The sequence below is a fragment of the Sapajus apella genome, unplaced genomic scaffold, assembly GCF_009761245.1.
Source record: "Sapajus apella isolate SASKATOON/1434 unplaced genomic scaffold, GSC_monkey_1.0 scaffold176, whole genome shotgun sequence".
Taxonomy (NCBI): Eukaryota; Metazoa; Chordata; class Mammalia; order Primates; family Cebidae; genus Sapajus; species Sapajus apella.
In genome coordinates, this window is record NW_022437116.1 from 1,311,377 (window position 1) to 1,335,883 (window position 24,507).

A 24,507-nucleotide genomic window follows, 5' to 3' on the forward strand; every position below is an offset into this window, starting at 1 on the left:
AACATGAAGGTATATTGAATTTTATCAAAAGACTTTTCTGCATCTATTGAAATGATTATGTAGTTTTTGTTGTTAGTTCTGTTTATGTGATGAATAACATTTATCAATTTGTGTATATTGAACTTATTTTGCACCCCAGGGATAAAGCCTACTTGATTGTCATGGATTATGTTTTTGATGTGCTGCTGGATTCTGTTTGCTTGTCTTTTGTTGGGTATTCTTGGCATCTATGTTCATGAAGAATATTGGCCTAAAGTTTTTGTTGCTGTTGTTGTGTCCCTGCCAGGTTTTGGTATCAGAAGGATTCTAGTCTCATTGAATGAGTTAGAAAGTAGTCCCTCCTCCTCAATTGTTTGCAATAGTTTCAGGAGAAATGATACCAGCTTCTTTGTATACATTTGATAGAACTTGGCTGTCAATCTGTGTGGTCCTGGGCTTTTTCTCATTGGTTTGTATTAATGATTCAATTTCAGATATTGTTATTAGTCTGTTTAAAGATTCAATCTCTTCCTGGTTCAATCTTGGCAGGTTGTATGTTTCTAGGAATGTTATCGATTTCTCCCCAGTTTTCTAGTTTGTGTTCATAGAGGTGTTCATAGTACACCCTGAGGGATTTTTTTATTTCTGTGGGGTCAGTGGTGATGTCCCCTCTGCCATTTCTGATTGTGTTTATTTGGATCTTCCTTATTATTAGCCTAGATAATAATTTTTTCATTAATTCTTTCAAATAACCACCTCCTGATTTTATTGATCTTTGTATGGTTTTTTACACCTCAATTTCCTTCAGTTCAGCTCTGATTTTGATTATTTCTTGTCATCTGCTAGCATTGGAGTTAGGTAAAAGCTCTTGCTTCTCTATTTACCCTAGATGTAAGGTTAGGTTGTCAATTTGGGATCTTTCTAACTTTTTGATGTGTGAATTTGTGCTATAAACTTTCCTCTTAACATTTTGTTTTGGTTATGTCCCAAAGATTGTGAGATGTTGTATCTTTGTTCTCACTAGTTTCAAATAATTTATTGATTTCTGCCTTAATTTCAATATTTACCCAGATGTCATTCAAGAGCACGTTGTCTCATACTCATTTAATTGTATGGTTTGGAGTGATTTTCTTAGTAGTGACTTCTATTTTTATTCTATTGTGGTCCAACAGTGTGGTTGGTATAATTATTTTTGATGTTTGCTGAGGGTTGTTTTATGACCAATTATATAATAAATTTTAAAGTATATGCTATGTGCCGATAAGAAGAATGTATGTTCTGCTGTTTTAGGATAGAAGTTCTGTAGATGTCTATTAGGTCCATTTCAAGTGTTAAGGTCCTGAATATCTTTTTTTTAGTTTTTTGCCTCAATGATTTATCTAATACTCTCATAGAGTTGTTAAAATCCCCTATTATTATTGTGTAGTTATCTAAATTTCTAGGTCTCTAAGAACTTGCTTTATGTATCTGGGTCCTTCTGTGTTGAGTGTGTATATACTTAGGAAGTTAGGCCCTCTTCGTGAATTGAGCCCTTAATTATTATATAATGCTTTTCTTTGTCTTTTTTGATCTTTGTTAGTTTATAGTCTGTTTTGTCTGACATTAGGATTGCAACCCATGCTTTTTTTTCTGTATTCTCTTTGCTTGGTAGATTTTTCGTGTGTCATTGCATGTGAGATGGATTTCTTGAAGATAACATATCATGGGGTTTGCTTCTTTATGCAACTTGCCACTGCATGCCTTTTGATTGGGACATTTAGCCTATTTATATTCAAGGCTCCTATCGATATTTGTGTATTTGACCCTGTCATCACGTTAGCTGGTTATTATGCAGATTTGCTTATTTGGTTGCTTTATAGTGTCACTGATCTGTGTACTTATGTATGTTTTCATAATGGCTGGTCATTAATGGTCTTTCTTTTTCATTATTAGTACTCCCCTCAGGACATCTTGTATGGCAGGTCTGAGGTCCAGGGTGATTAATTATTTTGGCATTTATTTGTCTGAAAAGGACTTATATTTCTTTTGCTTATAAAGCTTAGCTTAGCCAGATGTGAAATTCTTGGTTGAACATTTTTTTCTTTAACAATGCTGAATATAGGGCCCCAGTCTCTTCTGGCTTGTAGGGTTTCTGCTGAAAGATCCACTGTTAGCCTAATAGGGTTCACCTTGTAGGTGACCTGTCCCTTTTCTTTAGCTGTCTTTAAATTTTTGTTTTTTCATTTCAACTTTGAAGAAACTGATGACTATGTGTTTTGGGAATTGTCTCCTTGTATAGTATTTTTTAAGGGTTTTCTGCATTTCCTTAATTTGAATATTGGCCTCTCTAGTGAGTCTGAGTAAATTTTTATGGACAATATCATGAATTTTTTTTCCAAGTTGCTTGATTTCTCTCCATGTCTCTCAGACACATCAATAAGTCATAACTTTGGTCTCTTTACATAATTCCATATTTTTGGAGGCTTTATTCATTCTTATTTATTGTTTTTTAATTTATTTTTCTCTGACTGAGTTGTTTTAGAGAGCCAGTGTTCAAGCTCTGAGATTTTTTTCCCTCAGATGGTCATTTCTGCTGCTAACACTTGCTATTGAATTATGAAATTCTTATAGAGTATTTATAAGCTCTATCAGATAAGGTTTTTTTTCTTATAATGGCCATTTGTCTATCATCCCCTGTTTGATTTTATTGGTAAGTCTTAGATTACTTGTTTCTTATTATTTTTTATTTTTTTATTTTTTGGTTTTAGTAAAAACTACTATTTCTTAGTTAATCCTTAGGTTACTTGTATTGGGTTTCAACTGTCTCCTGTATGTGAATGAACTTGTTCCTATACATATTCTGAATTCCATTTCTGTCACTCCAGCCATCTCAGCTTGATTAGGAACCATTGCTAGGAATTTGCACACTTGTTTGGAGGTAAGAAAACACTTTGGCTTTTTGGGTTGCCAGAGTACTTGCACTGGTTCTTTGTCATCTTTGTGGGCTATTTCTGTAATTACAGAAGTTGCTGACCTTTGTTGTTTTTTAAATCCTGTTTGATGTCCTTGGGGATGTTAATCCAGTCAACTGGATTTACTTCTGGAGGATTTTGGGGGCCAAAGCTCAGCTGAGAATTCCTGGATTGTGTACTATTAGTTTGGGGGACTGGTATCAGGCCCTTGGCTTTGTTCTTTGGCCCCTGAAGGTCAGGAACCTACCATGCTGGAGGTATATCTTATTGTATAAAGTTTTGTTTCTGTTCTGCTGGTCACAACACTCCAATAGGTGGTGTCAGCTACAGTGCTTAGTAGTGTGGTAGCCCTGGTATTCATAGATTCATCCTCATTTCCACATGATAGCAACAGTGGCAGCATGAAAGGGTATGCAGTAGACCTACAGTTACAGTAAGGTTCTGGCAGATGCAGGACTACTGGCCTCTTTGCAGGCATTTGCAGGATGGTGGTGGCAGCATGGTATGGGAAGTAAGTGTGTATTTGTATCAGTGGTGGTGTTAGTATGGAGACAGGATACCAGCATGCACAGACTGTGTGCATACTTTGTGTGCATGTTCACATGGGCAGATGCTGCCACTGGGATATGAGTGGATCTACTGTTCTCCCTGTGTAGTTTTGGGCTGGTGGCAGTGTTGGTGTTGGGGCAAGGAGCTGGTGGGCATAGGAATGATGGTCTTCATGCCTTTGAATGCTCTGACATCAGTGGAGGCACAGTGGGTGGTTGATGGGGCAGTATGCACTCACATGGGCAGCTATGAGGGCATGGCAGGTACGCACACACGTGTGCTGTCAGGGAATAGGAAGTCAAGTCCACCCATACCCACATGTGCAATGTGATGGGGTGGTCATGGTGAGTGTGTGCAGACAAAGAAGCTCCAGGGAGGCTGCCATGGGTGGAGGGCAAGAGCGGGCTGGTGAACATCCATGGGGGTGCTAAAGTATGGTCTGTCAGTGCAGGGCTTTGATGTACCCCACCTTGGCATTCAAAGGCTACACTACAGTCAGGCACAACTAGGCTAGGACCTTGGGAGAGGCCATAAGACCAAGGGTTTCTAGGTCAGACTCGCCCTGTCTCACGAGAAATGCCACCCATCACTGTTCAGGTCCAGCAGTTTCACTAGGGCCAAAGTCTGATAAGGAAAAAAGGTCAGCCTTGAGGGATAGGTATCCCTGGCCGTGCTCCACTACAAACACCTCCACACCAAACCCTCTGGGCTTCACACGGGCTGGAGTTCTGTCCCTACCACTTCTCTAAGCAGCTCTTCTTGCCTGCTTGAGTGCCCATGGGTATCATGGAGTCTACTTCTGGTAGGTTTCTATAGGCTCCTGGAGTGGGGGTTGCTCCTTGCCTGCTCAACTCACCCATTTTCCAGGAGTCATTTGCATTTAAGAACAAGTCCTGGTATGTGGTAGCCCCATGCAGGGTTCTCAGCTTCCTCTTCATGTAGCCCAGCATCTGTGTCTTCCCTCTGCCCACTCTCAATGCCTTCCCTCTGAAGATCTGGCAGGAGGGCAACAATCTTCTCAATGTCCTGGTCCCTTGATGGCAGATGTCTCTCCCAGCTGTGTCTAGTGGGCTAGCTTGCCTCTGTTCTGATTCAATCTTGCCACTCATTATTGGTATGTTTGGGTTTTAATTTCTTCATGGTTCAATCTTGGGAGGTTGTATGTTTCCAGAAATTTATCCAGTTCCTCTAGGTTTTCTTCTTTGTGAGCGTATAGTTGTTCATAGTAGTCTCTGATGATCTTTTGTATTTCTGTGTTCAGTTGCAATGTCTTCTTTTTTGTTTCTAATTGAGCTAATTTTTAACACATTTTCTATCAGATAAATGATTTTATGTAAATATTTTTAAAACTCTGTTAGAAAAAGTAGTAATATAATTAAATGAGAAGGGTTTGCAAGTTATAGATATATTTAGACAAGTACATTTATACCAATTTTGACCACTATGTGAGTTAGTCTCCATAAGGGAGGTTGGAAATGAGAGGCACATTTCCCTTGTTATAAGAGTGGTCCTCAAGTATTTCAAAAGTATCTGCTTTTTTAAAGCTATGCTTCCCTTGCATAGTCTGACACATAATTTTCCCCTTGTTACTATGGGAACAGTGTTCCAGTTACTGGTGAGAATGGATCTATCCCTCATATGTGTTGGAACAGAAAAAAACAAAAAGGCTGAGTCACTGACCTTTTAAATCACTTTTAAATGTTCTTTGGAAAGAAACATCTGTGTTTAAGTGATAACTGTGATGCTGTGAAAACTTAACTGCGTTACCTTCTCTAAAGTTTGGCTTTGTTACCTGTGAATGTAGGCTAATACTTACATAATTTTCAAGATTATAGTGATAATTGGACTTTATATAAAATATTTTACATATATTAAGTGCTAAATAAATGTGGTTTTTATCAACACCATCATCATCACTCAAGTTTCATTTCCTTATGAATACTTGTTCAGACCCCTCCCATGAAGGAGTAAAACTACAAATCAAATTGTTGCATGGGAATGTTTACTACTAGTACACATTCATATGGAGGTTTTTGTGTAAATTTAGTTTTTTATTTCATTTGGGTGAACACATAGGGTGATGCTTCTGGGTCTTGTGGTAAGCTCATGTTTAACCATACAAGAAATTTCTACTAGGAAAATGTTTTGAGATGCATTTAATGAATGACAGTTACAGTGGCTCTACATCCTTACATTTGGTATTGTCAGATATTTTTTAAGCTATTATGTTATCATCTGTGTATACTAATATATCTTTCTGGTTCTAATTTATATTTCCCTAATGGCTAATTATGTTAAACATAATTTTATATGTTTATTTACCATGTGTATATCTTATTTTATAAAGGTTTTTTTTTTTTAAATATCCTTTGCCCATTTTTGAAATTAGTTTGCTGTTTTTTTTTTAATTATTCAATATTAAGTATTTTTAATAAATTCTGCATACAAATTGTTTGTCAGATTTATGACGTGAAAAGCAGCAGACAAAAAGTCTATTGTCTGTCTTTTTATTCTTCTAACATTATATTTTGAAAAGTGTGTATTGCTAATTTTGATAAAGTTCAATTTATCATTTTTTTATTTTAATGATTGAGCTATCAATGTTGTATCTGATAAATTTTGGCCTAAGCCAAGTTCACAAAGATTTCTCTTAGTTTTCTTCTAGAATTCTATTTTAAGTGTTTTTAATTAATTAGATTAAAAAATATATATGTATTTATGCACACACATTATATATATGTATACATACACACACATATATATGTATATACACCAAAAAACCACATATATATGGTTGAGATATGTATGAGATAAGTGTGGCCTGTGAGCTGAATTTCGTTATCTATGGTCTAGAATCTAATCCAAAAACTATCACTAGAAAAGAACCCTCCTTATTCTAGGGCAATCAAATGATACCATGAAAGACAACTAATTTTAAAGTAGTATAATTTTATTACAATGAACATTAAATATTTTACCATTAAAAGTATAGAATATGTACTTCTGTTTTACAGATTTAGCCATTGGAAGATAAACATTCAAAATCAGCAAATATAAACTAGGCTATTAAATATCAGAAAGCAAATATATTTCAAATGTAACTTTATAGTTCAGTTATTTTTCAATACTGTTCAAGTTTCAGTTTTGAATTAGCATTGTAACATGGATTTTTGTAACTTTCTGTGTATTCTACAAAAAAATCAAAAATAAAAAAATTCAACACAGTGTACCCAATTTACATACGTAGGAATTTTCTTTTATAAAACATAGATTTAAATATAATTCACTGAAGTTATCAATTACTACAAAGGTACTGGAAACAATAACGTTTCTGATATTAGTTCTATACCTCCATGTTAAACAGGAGAAAAAAGATTGAAACTACAATTAGACAATAATTCCATTGTTCATCATCCTTCCTATGGAGTTTATGACTAGCTTGAGGAGCCATGAAAAATAGAAAGTGAGGGCCGGGCGCGGTGGCTCACGCCTGTAATCTCAGCACTTTGGGAGGCCGAGGCAGGTGGATCACGAGGTCAAGAGATGAGACCATCCAGGCCAACATGGTGAAACCCCGTCTCTATTAAAAATACAAAAAAAAAACATTAGCTGGGCATGGTGGCACGTGCCTGTAATCCCAGCTACTCAGGAGGCTGAGGCAGGAGAATTGCCTGAACCCAGGAGGCGGAGGTTGCAGGTGAGCCGAGATAGCGCCATTGCACTCCAGCCAGGGTAACAAGAGCAAAACTCCATCTCAAAAAAAAAAAAAAAAAAAAAAAAGAAAAGAAAAATAGAAAGTGAATGATGCTTAATAATCCAGGTTATTAAATGCCTAAAAAGGAACCATGATCTCAGGTATTCTTGCCCTCATGAATGTCCACTGTTATAAGGATAACATCTTAAGTTTATTTATTGTGTACATTTCCAAATTAATATACCTTATCCTGTTGGAAAAAATCAAAAATTATTATTTCTGAAATTCTGATCTGTCTGTTGCCATTTTTGTTCCCCACTTCTAATAAATGAACCAGTTTCACTAGGATTAAAGTGTCATTTTAATAATTAACCTTTAGGTGACACAGCAAAATCGGTAATGAATTTGAACCAGGAGAGACTCTACTTTCAAATGTTAGAGGACTAATAATTAATTTTAAATATGTTCCAGAAATCTGAAAGATATATTTCATTTGAGAGGACAAATAATGAGAAATTTAAAGTGTAGACATCACAACATAAAGAGTCATAATGTATCAGTTCTTTTCCTTGTCTACCCTTAAATTTTAAGACAGCCTTTACCCCAGGTGAATAAAAGAAACAGCTCTGCCTCGATTTAGACTAGATTTTAAAATGTATTAAAAAGGTAGTCCAGTGTGTTTTGAATGTGACATAATGATAAATATTATAGTTTATGATTCTAAGAATGCTGTGATCTAAATTAGAATCAGTAACCTGCTATATGCATTAGATATCACCACTTATACATGAATATTGAAAAATGGCTATATCGAGCAATAGAGAAAGCACATTATATAAACTGCATGCTTATTGCTATCTTAAAAATCAGATGAACCATTGATGTTATATTAGTTGGCATGGCATTCATTCATTTTATATAGCTCTCCTCTACTCTTTTCTTTTATTATTAAGATTCCATCTGTTTAACTAAAATATCTATAATTTGTAATATTTATTTGAAAAAATGCAAGATAGATTGGGAGACAGATGGAGACTGTACAAAGAAAACTATAAGGAGAGTACATAGTGAATGGGTGTTAGCTGACAAATCGGGACAATTCAGATTATTCAAATCAAGGCAAGGAATAAAAGGGATGGAAGTTCTAAATCTTTCTTTACTAAAATACCTGTAAATCATTTCAACATGTTGGATTAAAAATGTGATATTATTCTTATTTAAAAATATAGATTACAAAATAATAACAGACTGAGATAATTTATTTTATTAAGGCATTACTGATACACTAAAATATTTAGATTTGTTATAAACCAAAATAAAGTTGTTTCAGAGGGTACAATATAAAGTTGTGAAAAGTTAAAACATTTAAATATTTCGGGGCAATCTATAAACAATTATGAATGGACAGAGAGAACACTCTAATAATTATTATGTATTGAACTCTATTGTTGATTGGCACTCTATTTATTTGCACAATGTTTAATCCCATAGGTTTTATTATTCCAGAATTGTTTTTCTAATGTGAAAAAAGTGAGGCTAGAAATGCTAAACAAATTTCTCAAGAGATCCTTTGAAGGAAGCATTGAGGGCAGCTATGTGGGTCTTACTGCCACCTGCTGCTCCCCAATACCTGTACAGGCTCTTCTGCGAGGCAGCTTCAATCGTCCCTGGAACATCACCCCTGTGGCAAGAGAACCACTCTCTGATCCACGCCAGGGCTGCTGATTTTGGCAACTTGTGGAGAGACAGAGCACAGGCTTGCCTGATACAGCCCCCACCTGGATTTGCCCCTCCACACACCTTGAAAGTTTAACACAAAGGACAAAAGCTTTTCAGAGTTCTATGACCCTCTTCATTGCCTGAGTCACCAGAGTACCTTCCCTGGGTAACTACTGCTACCACTGCAGCTGGTGCTCTTTTGCAAGCACCACCTTCTGGCTGGAGCCCAACTGACATGGTCCGTTATAGCATCTTCAAGCACAATAATAGCATGCAGGAATGAGACAACTTGTGCATGACCTCAGCTATGACCATTGCCTGCATTACCCTGACTATGAGGTCCTGAGTCTGTTCATGTGACCAGTTCATTACTACTACAACTAGCATTCGAGAAAGCCAACATACTAAGGCTATTTATAACCAAATAATCTCGCAGAATGCATATCTCTCCCCTGCCACCCCCATCAGCGCTGGTGCTACAGCTGGGAGTATTAAAGACAGATCACATCATTAGATTTCTTGCAAACATTCTCCAGCACCAGCCTGGAGCAAGGCAACCCCACTGAGTAGCTAGAACCAGAGGAGCAGAAGCATCCATAGTAGTTTGGTGCTTGGGGACTTCTACTCCTAGGGGAAGGGAGAGTGCACCACATCAAGGGATCACCCCATGGGCCAAAAAAATTTAGATGGCAAGCCTCGTGTCCCAGAAATTTCTTGTGAGAAGTTTCTTTCAGGAGAGGCACAAGTGCAAAGCTGTGCTCAGTGGGGTAAGTATGAAGCTTCACCCCAGCAGTCAGGCAGTCCTGGTGCTTATGAAGGCACCACTGCAGACCCAGCTGGGGATTCTCCCATGAGAGGTCAACATGAGTATACCTGGAGGTAGCCCTTCTGGAACATTTCAGGTTACTGCATTTCCACAGAATGAGTGTCTTCTAGGTTCAGGCTTGAAGGATAGGTAGTCACAATCACTCTCTGCATAAAACATTAGCATTCTTGCAAATGAAAGAGGTAGGTTGTTAATCCGAGCAGCAATGACACTGGGTTAGGAGTATGACTTGAAAGTGAATTGCTTTTCGGCTGGCCCAGGAGGGGAGCTGAGGAGGCTCTCTAATTTCCCCCTGAGAAGCTCTCAGTGTGTTTCACTGAAAGCTTCCCCAGCCACCTTTGTCATGGAGGGGAACTCTCTCTGCCTACTACTGGGTCCAGAATTTACCCACCTGCTTTAGCCATATCTGGTCTTCACTCGTGGATACCTTACTCATAGGTATAAAGCCTAAATTGTTCAACCCAGTAAATAAAATACTGGGAACAAATAACAAGTAAGTAAATAGTTATGGCTGGGCACGGTGGCTCACATCTGTAATCCCAGCACTTTGGGAGGCTGAGGCGGGTGGATCACCTGAGGTTGGGAGTTCAAGACCAGCCTGACCAACACTGAGAAACCCCGTTTCTACTAAAAATACAAAATTAGTTGGGCGTGGTGGCTCATGCCTGTAATCCCAGCTACTTGGGGGGCTGAGGCAGGAGATTCACTTGAACCTGGGAGGCTAAGGTTGTGGTGAGCCAAGATTGCGCCATTGCATTCTAGCCTGGGCAACAAGAATGAAACTCCATCTCAATAATAATGGTAATAATAATAATAATAAAATGAAAATAATCTTATTTACACTACTGAAAAATGCAATAAGCTTCAAGAGACTTCTGCCATTCCAACAGCACATAAGACAGTGAACTTGCTCACACATCAAGGACATTGCTACTATAACCAATATCTGAGAAAATCATCATACAAAGACTCTCTAGAGCCAAGGAACTCATACAGAGTCTCACCCTTGCAAGCACCAAGAGCAGAATTAGGCTACAATAAGCCATTCAAATTAAAGTCACATTCTTTGGTGGTGGTGGGGAATATAAATCTAAAAAAACATTCAAAACCAAAAATAAATTCAAGAATAAGTAGAAGAAAGAGTCTACACAAATGAGAGGAACAAGAAAAATAATTCTGGCAATATGGCAATATGTCAAAACAGAATTATATAACACCCCCAAAATATCACAGTAGTACTCCAGCAATGGATCTAAAACAAGATGAAATACGTTAATACCAAATTAATATTTCAAAAGGTTGATTATTAAGTTATTCAAGGAAATACAAGAGAAAGTTTAAAACCAACATAAAGAAAAAATTCAGGTTATAAATAAAAAAATTCTAAAGAGATAGATATTTTAATGAAAAACCACTGAGAACTTCTGGAAATAAAAGACACATTTAGGGAATAACAAAATTCAGTGGAAAATTTAACCATACACAAGACCGAGTAGAAGAAAGATCTGGGGAGCTAAAAGACAGGCTTTTGAACTAACCAAATCTGATAAAAATAAAGAAAAAATAATTATAAGAAATAAAGTCTCCGAAGAATATGAGATTATGTTAAATGGGCAGTCCTAAGAATCATTTGTGTTCCTGAGGGGGAAGAAGAAGTAAAAAGTTTAGAAAATTTATTTGGGGGAGTAGTTGAGGAAAACTTGCCTGGCCTTGCAAGAGGTTTAGATATCCAAATATAAGAAGCACAAAGAATCCTGAGGGATTCATTGCAAAAAGGAAAACCCTAAGGCATATATATCAGCTATATAAAGTCATCCGTGAATAAACAATATCAAGCTGTATGCTGTTTTTGAGACTCATGTACAATGACACAGGCTCAAAGTAAAGCAATGGAGAAAAATGTACACTAAGCAAAGAGAAAAAAGAAAAAAGCAAGGGTTGATATTTTTACTTAAGACAAAACAGGTTTTAAACCAATAATGATTATTGATATATAGGAATGCTTGTGATTTTTGCAAATTGATTTTGTATCCTGAGACTTTGCTGAAGTTGCTTATTGGCTTAAGGAGATTTGGGGCTGAGATGATGGGGTTTTCAAAATATACAATTATGTCATCAAACAGAGACAATTTGACTTCCTTTCTTCCTATTTGAACACTATTTCTTTCTCTTGTCTGATTGTCCTGGCGAGAACTTCCAATACTATGTTGAATAAAAGTGGTGAAAGAGAACATCCTTGTCCTGTGCCAGTTTTTAAAGGAAATGCTCCCAGCTTTTGGCCATTCAGTATGATATTGGCTGTGGGTTTATCATAAATAGCTCTTACTATTTGGAGATACATTCCATCAATACCTAATTTATTGAGGGTTTTTAGCATGAAGACGTGCTGATTTTATCAAAGGACTTTGCTGGATCTATTGAGATAATTATGTGGTTTTTGTCATTGGTACTGTTTATGTAATGGATTATGTTTCTTGATTTGCGTATGTTGAACTAGCCTTGCATCCCAGGGATGAAGCCAACTTGATATTGGTGGAAAAGAGCCAAATCATGAGCGAAGTCCCAATTACAATCATTACAAAGAGAATAAAATACCTAGGAATACAACTTACAAGGACGTGAAGGACCTATTCAAGAACTACAAACCACAGCTCAAGGAAATAAGACAGAACACAAACAAATGAAAAAACATTTCATACTCATAGATAGAAAGAATCAGTATTGTGAAAATGGCCATACTGCCCAAAGTAATTTATAGATTCAGTGCTATCCCCATCAAGCTACCATTGACTTTCTTCACTGAATTGGATAAAACTACTTTAAATTTCACATGGAATCAAAAAAGAACCCACATAGCCAAGATGATCCTAAGCAAAAAGAACAAAGCTGAAGGCATCACACTACCTGACTTCAAACTATACCACAAGGCTACAGTAACCAAAACAGCATGGTACTGTTACCAAAGCAGATATATAGACCAATGGAACAGAAAAGAGGCCTTAGAAATAATGCTACACATCTACAACCATCTGATCTTTGACAAATCTGACAAAAATGGGGAAAAATTCCCTATTTAATAAATGGTGTTGGAAAACTGGTTAGCCATTTGCAGAAAACTGAAACTGGACCCTTTACACCTTGTACAAAAATTAGCTTATGATGAATTAAAGACTTAAATGTAAGACCTAAAACTATAAAAACCCTGGAAGAAAACCTAGGCAATCCATTCAGGTTACAGGCATGGACAAAGACTTCATGACTAAAACACCAAAAAGAATAGGAACAAAAGCCAAAATAAATAAATATAATCCAATTAAACTAAAGAGCTTCTGCACAACCAAAGAAATTATCGTCAGAGTAAAGAGGCAACTTATATACAGAATGAGAGAACATTTTTGTAATCCATCCATCTGACAAAGGGCTAATTTCCAGAATTTACAAGAAGCTTAAAAAAGTTTATAAGATAAAAACAAACAACCTCATCAAAAAGTGGGTAAAGAATATGAACAGACATTTCTAAAAAGAAGACATTTATGTGACCAAGAAACATATGAAAAAGAGCTCATCATTATTGGTCATTAGAAAATGAAAATCAAAACCACAATGAGATATCATCTCATACCAGTTAGAATGGCGATTACTAAAAAGTCAGGAAACAACAGATGCTGGAGAGGATATGGAGAAATAGAAACACTTTTACACTGTTGGTGGGAGTGTAAATTAGTTCAACCATTGTGGAAGACAGTGTGGGGATTCCTCAAGGATCTAGAACCAGAAATATCATTTGACCTAGCAATCCCATTACTGCTATATACCCAAAGGATTATAAATCATTCTACTGTAAAGATGCATGCACATGTATGTTTATTGCAGTATTATTCACAATAGCAAAGACTTGGAACCAAGCAAATTCTTTCTAGACTGGATAAAGAAAATCTGGCACACATACACCATGGAATACTATGCAGCCATAAAAAGATAAGTTCATGTCTTTTACAGCAACATGAATGAAGCTGGAAACCCTCATTCTCAGCAAACTAACACAGGAACAGAAAACCAAATACCTCATGTTTTCATTCATAAGTGGGAGTTGAACAATGAGAACAAATGGACACAGGGAGCAGGGAGCATCACACACCAAGGCCTTTTAGGGATGGGGGCCTAGGGGAGGGATAACATTAGGAGATATACCTAATGTAGATGACGGGTTGATGGGTGCATCAAACCACCATGGCATGTGTATACCTATGTAACAAACCTGCACGTTCTGCATATGTATCCCAGAACTTAAAGTATAATTTAAAAATAAATAATGTCGCCATAAACATCTGCAAATACAAAATGAGTTATTGTCAGCGTTTACTAGGTTTTTAAATAGAACAATGTGTTTTATATATTAAATAAAAAGGCATGGGAAAATGAAAAACAGCAATAACTACAATGATCAAAAAAGACAAAGAATGGCATAGGTAATGATTAAGAGTTAAATTCAGAAAGATCTAACTATCCTGAATACATACTTAACCAAAATTCGAAAATCCAAGGTCATGAAACAAGTTCTTAGCAACCTATGAAGAGACTCAGATAACCACACAATAATAGTGTGGGACATCAACACCCCACCATATTAGACAAATCATCAAGGCAGAAAACTAACAATGATATCTGGGACTTGAACCCAAAACTTAACCAGATGTACAACTGTAGACTTTTCCATCCCAAAGCAACAGAAAGTACATTCTCATCAGCACATGGTGCACACTCTAAGAACAGCCACACAATTGGCCATAAAACAATTCTTAGCAAATTTTTAAAAATCATGAAAACCACAATCTTGAATGATAGCACAGTAAAACTAGAAATGTATACTAAAAAGATGACTCAAAACAATTCAATTACATGGAAATTAAACAATCTGCTCCTGAATGATTTTAGTTAAACAATGAAATTAGGTTGAATCAAGAAATTCTTTGAAACTAATGAAAACAACAATGCAACATACCAGAATCTCATAGACACAGCTAAAGCAGTGTTAAGAGAAAAGATGGTGCTATATTTTTACATTAAAAATTTAGAACAATCACAAATGAAGAACCTAACATCACAACTAGAAGAACTAGGAAAAACAAGAGCAAACCATTTTCATAGCTAGTAGATGACAAGAAATAACTAAAATCAGAGCTGAACTGAATGCAATTGAGGTGCAAAAAAAAATTACAAAAGATCAAAGAATTCCAGAGTTTGTTTTATCAATGAATAAATAAGATTTATTGACACCGCCCCAAAAGAGAGAAGATGAAACACAATTAGGAATGTCAAAAGAACATAACCACTGATGCCACAGAAATACAAGAAAACTTTCAGTAACTATTATAAAAGTCTCTATGGACACAACCTTGAAAACCTAGAAGAAATAGATAAATTATTGGAGACACACAGCCTCCTAAAATTGAACCAGGAAGAGATTGAAATCCTGAAGAAAGGATAAATTATATAGTTGAATCAGTAGTAAAAAAAACCTACCAACCAGAAAGAGCCTAGGACCAATGGATTCACAGCTAAATTCTACCAGATATATAAAGAAGATCTGGTACAATTTTTACTAAATCTATTCCAAAAAATTGAACAGAAAGGACTCCTCCATAACTCATTCTATGAAACCAGCATTATTCTGATACCAAAACCTGGCAGAGACACAACAAAAAAAGACTTCAGGCCAATAGCCTTGATAAACATAAATGCAAAATTCCTCAACAAAATACTAGCAAACCAAATTCAGTAGCATATCAGAAAGATAACCTACCACAGTCAAGTGCACTTTATCGCTTAGATGCATGATTGTTTCAACATATGCAAACTAATAAATAGAATTCATCACATAAACAGAACTAAAGACAAAACCAAATTTTCAGGAAAAGTATTCAATAAAATCTAATATCCCCTTATGTTAAACATTCTCAACCAACTAGACACTAAAGGAACATACCTTAACATATTAAGTGCCATCTATGAAAATCGCACAGCCAACATCATATGGAACAGTCAAAAGCTAGACGCATTCCTTAGAAGAAATGGACAAATACAAGAAAGTCCACTCTCATCACTCCTGTTCAATATAGTACAGGAAGTCCTAGCCAGAGCAATCAGGTAAGAAAGAGAGAGAGAAAAAAGGCACATTCAAATAGGAAACCAGGAAATGAAACTGTCTCTGTTTGCAGATGACATGCTTATATAACTAGAAAACCCCAGTTTTATATATAACTACATAAATAGTCTATCACCAAAAGCTCCTCGATTGGATAAACAGCTTCAGCAAAGTTTCAGTATAAAAATCAGTGTGAAAAAAAATCAGTTGCATTTCGATACAGCAACAACATCCAAGCTGAGATCCAAATAACAAACAGAATTCCCTTCACAATGGTCACAAAAATAATAAAATACCTAGGAATACAGAAGAAATCAGAGATAACTGTCTTTGTTTAGCGCATATTATATAGTAGGCCGTTGATATGTCATTTTTAAATCAAAAAAAAAAAAACAAACTCTTATAGTTACTATTATAGTTACTATATAGTTACTATTATAGTTACTATTATAGTAAGGTTACTATTATAGTTCCAATGTTTCATGCAGAAGAAATAGAGGATTACAGGGTGCTATGGCCTGAATGTGTCTTTCCAAAATAGATATTCAAACTAATCCCCATTGTGTTGGTATTAAGCCCTGGGGCCTATTGGAAGTGATGAAGTCATTAGAGCTCTGCCTTCATGAATGCAATTAGTGGCCTTACAAATGGGGTTAAAGAGTGTACTCTTGCTACTTTTCTACCACGTGCGAACACAGCAAAGCTGCCATCTATGAGAAGCAATTCCTCACCAGACACTGAATTTGCTGGCTCCTTGATCTTGGACTTCTCAACCTCCAGAACTGTGAGAAATAAATTTCTGTTGTCTATAAATTACCTAGTGTTTTGCTATAACAGCAGAAATGGACTAAGACAAAGGATACAAGTAACCTGATAACAGTCATACACAATCTGTATACTTTCTAAGCAAGCTTGCACAACATGGTGGCCCTGGTAGAGCTGATCAATGGCAGAACTATATTTAAAACTAAGCCTAACTGCTTCCACTTTTATGTTTTTTCAGTTGCGTTGTCTTTAGCTATCACTAGTCTCTGGTGTTTGGGTCAATCATGATGGACACTCCATTTTACCATCTTTTGGGCCAATTATTAATGACCATAAGTATTAAGAAGGTCAGGTATATATGATGTCATTTTAAATAAACAATGATTATTAGTAGTTGGTACAATGCAAAAAGGAGGTAGTAGGGATTAGGGTAATCAAACTGCATGTAACATATTCAAGTTCCATTTTGAAAGAAATATTCATGGCATCTGAAACCCTAGTTTACCCCATACATTTATGACAGCTCTTATGTTGGTATATTATATAAGATGACAAGCTAAAAATTAAATGTTATGAGACATATATTTGAGTTTTTAAGGTAATCCATATAATTTTATCTTGAAATTGAAAAGATTATTTAGCCTCCAAGCAGCTGTGGTATACTTTATTTTTCTAAAGCTTTATTGAGGTATACTTGAAATACAAAAAACCCCTCCATGTTTTTACTGTATACAAATTGATGAGGTTGCACATATATATACACCTGTGATACCATTACCACAATAAAAGAAATGAGTATATCCATCATTTCTAAGAGTTTCTATTTTTTCCCTTTACTTTGTTACAGTTGTTGCTGTTATGGTAAAGAACACTTAATATGAAATCCACCATATTTAGAAATTTTTAAGTATCAAACAACATATTGGTTGTTTTTATTTTTTTAATGAGTATAAATTTACAAGGCAAAAGTACAGTTTTGTTGCATGCATAATTTGCATAGTGGCCAACTCGTTGATTTAGGATATCTATCACTTAAGTAACATATGTTGCACCCATTAAGTAATTTCTCGTCATCTATTCTCTCATGTTTCTGAGTCTCTGTTGTCTATAATTACACTCTCTATGTCCATATGTACACATATTTTAGCTCCCACTTTTGAGTAAGAATATGTGAGATTTGTCCTTCTGTGTCTGAACAGTTTTACTTAAGATAATAACCCCCAATTTCATCCATTTTGTTATAAAAGATATGATTTCATTCTTTATGCTTGAATAATATTTTATTGTATATATACACCGATTTTTTAACCAATCATCCATTGATACACACTGTATTAGTAGGTTCTCATATTGCTATAAAGACATACCTGAGACTGGATAATTTATGGATAAAAAAGATTTAATTGACTCATGGTTCCTCAGGCTGTAGAGGAAGAATGGATGGGCGGCCTCAGGAAACTTACAATCACAGCAGAAAGGCAAAGGAGAGACAAAAACATGTTCACATGGTGGCAGGAGAGTGAGAAAGAAAACAGGGAAGTGCTACACACTTTTAAACAACCAGATCTTGCACGAACTCACTCACTATCATGAAAACAGCAAAAAGGAAACACATCCCCATGATCCAATCACCTCCCTCCAGGTTTTTCTCCCCACATTGGAAATTGCAATTAAACAGATTTGGGTGGGAACACTGAGCCAAAACATGTTATTCCACCTCTGGCCCCTCCCAAATCTTATGTCCTCTCACATTTAAAAACACAATCATGCCTTCCCAACAATCCCCAAAGTCTTAACTCATTCCAGCATTAACTGAAAATTCCAAGTCCAAAATCTTATCTGAGACAAAGTAAGTCCCTTCTGCCTATGAGCCTATAAAATAAAAAACAAGTTAGTTACCTCCAAGATACAATGGCAATACAGATATTGGGTAAATACTTTCATTATAAAATGGAGAAATTGGCCAAAACAAGGGGCTACAGGCACCAAACAAGTCCTAAACCCAGTAGGGAAGGCATTACATCTTAAAACTCCAAAATAATACCCTTTGACTCCATGTTTCATATCCAGGCCACACTAATGCAAGGGGTTGACTGCCAAGGCCTTGGGCATCTGCACCCCTGTGGTTCTGCAGAGTATAGCAGACTTGAGTGCTTTCACAGTCTGCAGAAGTTGAGTGTCTGTGGCTTTTCCAGGTGCACGGTGAAAGCTGTCAGTGGACCTACCATTTTGTGGTCTGGAGGAGTGTGGCCTTCTTCTCACAGACCCACTAGCCAATGCCCACTGGAGAGTCTGTGTGGGGGCTCCAACTCCACATTTCTCCTCTGCATTGCACTAGTAGAAGTTCTTCATGAGGGTTTTGCCCCTGCAGCACAGTTCTACGTGGACATCCAGCGGTTTCCATACATCCTCTTAAATCTAGGCAGAGGTTCCCATCCTCAACTCTTACCTTCTGCACACCACCAGGACAAACACCACATGGAACTCACCAAGTTTTGGGGCTTGCACCCTCTTAAGTAATAACCAAACTGTATCTTGGCCCCTTTTAGCTATGGCTGGAGCGGGATTGGCTGGAATGCATAGGGCAGCAGGGCCGTGAGTCTGGCCCACGAAACCATTTTTCCCTCTTAGGCCTTCAGAAACATGATGGGAGGGGCTGTCGTGAAAGTCTATGAAATGATCTGGAGGGATTTTCCCCAATTCTCTTGGCTATTAACGTTTGGTTCCACTTTACTTAGGCAAATTTCTGCAGCCTTGAATTTCTCCCCAGAAAATGGTATTTTCTTTTCTACCACATTGTCAGGCTGCAAAATTTCCAAACTTTTATGCTCTGCTTCCCTTTTAAATATGAGCTCCAATTTCAGACCATTTGATTGCAAATGCATATGAGTGTACACTGTTAGAAGCAGCTAGGCAACACTTTGAATCCTTTGCTCCTTAGAAATTTCTTCTGCCAGATATCCTAAATTAGCTCTCTCAAGTTCAAAGTTCCACAGATCCCTAGAGCAGGGCCACAATGACACCAGTCTCTTTGTTAAACTTAGCAAAAGTAACCAGTTCCCAATAAGTTTCTCATCTCCACTTGAGGTCACCTCAGCTGGGACTTCACTGTCCATATCACCAATATTGGGAATTACAATTCAACGTGAATGACTGGGGACACAGAGTCCAATTATATCAGACACTTAGGTCGATTTTATATTTTGCTATTGAAAATAGTGCTGCAATAAACATGTAAGTGCAGTATCTTTTTGATGTAATGATTTCCCATGAGTAGATAGGCAGTAATGAGATTTCTGGATCAAATGGTAGTTCTGTTTTTAGTTCTTTGAGAAATCTCCATACTGTTTACCATAAAGGTTGTACTAATATACATTCCCACTAACGGTATAAAAGCTTACCCTCTTCTCAACATCTTCACAAACATCTTTTCTGATTTTTTAATAGCAACCATTAGAGCAGGATGGGATTATATCTCTTTATAGGTTTCATTTGCATTTCCCACATGATTAGTGATGGTAAGCATTTTTTCCACATACTTATTTGTCATATGTATGTCTTATTTTAAAAAATACCTATTCATGTCCTTTGCCAAATTTTAATGGGATTATTACTTTTTTGTTGAGTTATTTGCATATTCTGAATGTTTGTATCTGGTTAGATGAATAATTTGTCAATATATTTTTCAATTCTGCAGGTTGTCTGTTCACTTTGGTGATTTTTTTTTCTTGTAGAAACTTTTCAGTTTAATTAAGTCTTATTTGTCCATTTGGGGGTTATTTTGTTTGTACTCTTGAGGTCTCAGCAACAAACTATTTTCCCAGACCAATATCTAGAAGTGTATTGCCTAGGTTTTCTTGCAAGATTTTTATAGTCTCAGGTCTTATGTATAAGTTTCTAATCTATATTGGTTGATTTTTGTATATGGTGAGAGATGGGAGTCTAGTTTCATTTTTCTGCATATGGCAATCCAATTTTCCCAGCACAATTTGTTGAAAAGGATGTCCTTTCCCCAATAAATGTTCTTGATAACTTTGTCAAAAATCAGTTGGCTGTTAATAAGTGGCTTCACTTCTGGGTTCTCTATTCTGTTTTAATTATCTATATGTCTTTTTTGATATAAGAACCATGCCACTTTGTCTACTATATCCTTGTAAAGTAACTTGAAGTCAGGTAATGTGATGCTTTGGTTTTGCTCTTTTGCTTGATATTGTTATGTTTATTCAGGTTCTTTTTTGGTTCTATGTGTATATTAGGACTGACTTTTTTTCTAGTGCTGTGGAAAATGATGTTGGTATTTTGAAAGAGATTCATTGAATATGTTGATTGCTTTGGGTAGTTTGGTCATATTAACAAATGGTCATAATCAGTTTTTCTGATTCATGAGCATGTGATTTGTTTCATTTGTTTCTGTCATCTTCAATTTTCTTTATCGGTGTTTTGTAGTTTTCCTTGTAGAGATTATTCACCTCTGGTGAAATTTATTGTTAGGTAATTTTGTTGTAGTTATTTTAAATGCAATTGCCTTCTCGATTTGGTTCCAGAAAAATTATTATTGATATATAGAAATGCTACTAATTTTTATATGTTGATTTTATATCCTGAAACATTACTAAATTCGTTTATCAAATGTAAGAATTTTTTGATGGAGTTTTCAGGTTTTAACAGGTATAAAATTATGTCATCAGCAAATGTCAATAATTTGACATCTCTTTTCCAGTTTCAATGCCTTTTATTTTTTTCTCTTGCCTGACTGCTCTGGCTAGGACTTTCAGTAGTATCCTGAGTAGGAGTGGTAAAAATGGACATCCTTCTCTTGTTTCAGTTCCAGAGACATTTGCTGGTACCTGAGGCCCAGTACAGGCCTTGGGGCTTGGGCTTCTATCCCAACACGGGTCCTATCCCCCACTGATAGCAGCCAGTGCTCAGGGTGGACCTTGGCAGGCAAGAACATAGAGAAAAGACTTTCACCTTTTACCTATCTAGTGTACTGTTTGGTGTGGGTTTGTCATATATGGCCTTTATTATTTTGACATGTGTTTCTTCTATGCTGAGTTTGAGGAGGGTTTTTTTAAATGAGGGATGCTGAATTTTATCAAATAATTATTGTTTGTTTATTGAGATGATTATATGGGTTTTGTCCTTAATTTTGTTTATGTGGTGAATCACATTTGTTGATTTGCATATGTTAAACCATCCTTGAATCCCTGGAATAAAACCCACATGATCCAACTACTTCCCACCAGGCCCCTCCATTGACATGTGGGGAGTATAATTCAACATGAGATTTGGGTGGACACAGAGCCAAACCTTATCACTCACTGGCTCCTGTATTGAGGACTCATTTTTGGTTCCTAGTTAGTCCCAACCACATAAGTTGCACATTTTCATTTTCCTTCCTAGATTTTAGTGTTTCCTGTTGCTTTTCTGTTGATTTCCCATGTTTCTTTTTGATTAATGTATTAAAAATATGATTGTCTACATACTACTTTGGTCCTTCTAAATGGATGAGGTATTGCTAAAATGTCTGTCATCAACTATCATAAAAAATATTGTATTGTTAGTTAAATATAGGCATTGTGTTATACAGTAGAGCTCTAAAATTTATTCATCTTATATAATTGAAATTATATATCATTTCAACAAGTTCTGTGCAATAAACCATCAATTCTACAGAAATACAAACTACCATCAGAGATTACTACAAACAACTCTATGCACATAAATCAGTCAATATGGAAGAAATGTATGAATTCCTGGACACTTGCACCCTCCCTAGACTAAACCAGGAAGAAGTTGAAACCCTGAATAGACCAATAACAAGTTCTGAAATTGAGGCAGCAATTAATAGCCTACCAACCAAAATAAGTCTTAGTTGAGACGGATTCACAGCCAAATTCTATCATACTTACAAAGAGGGAGCTAGTACCATTCCTCCTGAAACTATTCCAAATAATACAAAAAGAGGGAATCCTCCCTAACTAATTTTATGAGACCAACATCATCCTGATACCAAAACCTGGCAGAGACACAACTAAAAAAGAAAAATTCAGGCCAATATCCATAATGAACAACGATTCAAAAATCTTCAATAAAATACTGTCAAACCAAATGCAACAGCACATCAAAAAGCTTATCCATCACGATCAAGTAGGCTTCATCCCGGGGATGCAAGGCTGGTTCAACATCCACAAATCTATAAATGTAATCCATCACATAAACAGAACCAAAGACAAAAACCACATGATTTTCTCGATAGGTGCAGAGAAGGCCTCAACAAAATTCAACCACCCTTTATGCTAAAAACCCTCAATAAACTAGGTATTGATGGAACATATCTCAAAATAATAAAAGCTATTTATGACAAACCCACAGCCAGTATCATACTGAATAGACAAAAACCGGAGGCATTCCCTTTGAAAACTTTCTCTAAGAAAGGAGGCCCTCTCTCACCACTCCTATTCAATACAGTATTGGAAGTTCTAGCCAGAGTAATAAGGCAAGAAAAAGAAATAAATTGTAATCAATAAGGAAAAGAGGAAGTCAAATTTCTATTTGCAGATGACATGACTGTATATTTAGAAGGTCCATTTTATTCTTTTGTGTGTGACTATCCAGTCTTCCCAACACCATTTATTGAAGAGATTATCCTTTCTCATTATGTATTCTTCATACCCTTGTGAAAGATTAGTTTATTGTATATGCAAAGGTTTATTTCTGGTCTCCTTAATATGTTTCATTGATCTATATGTGTGTCTTTATGCCAGTATCATATTGTTTTAATTACTGTAATATGTAATATATTTGAAATCAGGAAAATTAATGCCTCAGCTTTGTTCTACTTTCTCAAGATCACTTTGGCTATTCTACATGTTTTGTTGTTCCATATAAATTTTATCTTATTTATATGATTTTTCTATTTCTATAAGAAATGCCATTGGAGTTTTGATAAGGATAACATTGACTCTATAGATTGTTTTGGGTAGTATAAACATTTTAAAAGTATTAATTCTTCCAACTCTTGAAACAGGGATGTCTTTCCATTGATTTCTATCTTTAATTTCTTTCATCAATGTATTTTAGTTTTTGGTGTACAAGACTTTTACCTTCTTGGTTAAGTTTATTCTTAGGTGTTTAATTTTTATATTTTATACTATTGCCATTGAATCTGTTTTCTCAATCTCCTTTGAAGATAGTTCATTATTAGTATATAGAAGGATAACTTTTTGTATATTTATTTTGTACCCTACAACTTTACTGACTTCATTTTTTAGTTCTAATTGTTGGTGTGTTTTTGTGGCATCTTTAGGATATGCTATTTATAAAATCATACTATCTGCATACAGAGATAATTTTAATTCTTCCTTTCCAATTTCGTTTTCTCTTTTCCTTGTCTAATTGCTCTGGTGATGACTTCTGATACTATTTTATATACAAGTGACAAGAGCTGCATTTATTGTCTTGTTCCTGATCTTAGAGGAAAAGCTTTCATTGTTTAACCATTGAATATAATATTAGGTGTGGACTTGTTGTATATGGTCTTTATTATGTTCAGGTACATTTCTTTTATACCTAGTTTCTTGAGCATTTTTATCATGAAACATTGTTGAATTTGGCCAAATGCTTTTTCTGCAAATATTGAGATGATCATGTGGTTTTTATCTTTAAATATGTTAATATGATGTATCACATTTATTGATTTGCATATATTGGACTAATTTTGAATCCAAGTGATAAATTCTACTTGGTTATGGTGTATGATCTTTTTAATATACCACTGAATTCAGTTTCCTAGTAAGGATTTTTGCATGTATGATCATCAGAAATATTGGCCTGTCCTGCCTTACAAGAGCTCCTGAAAGAAGCACTAAACAAGGAA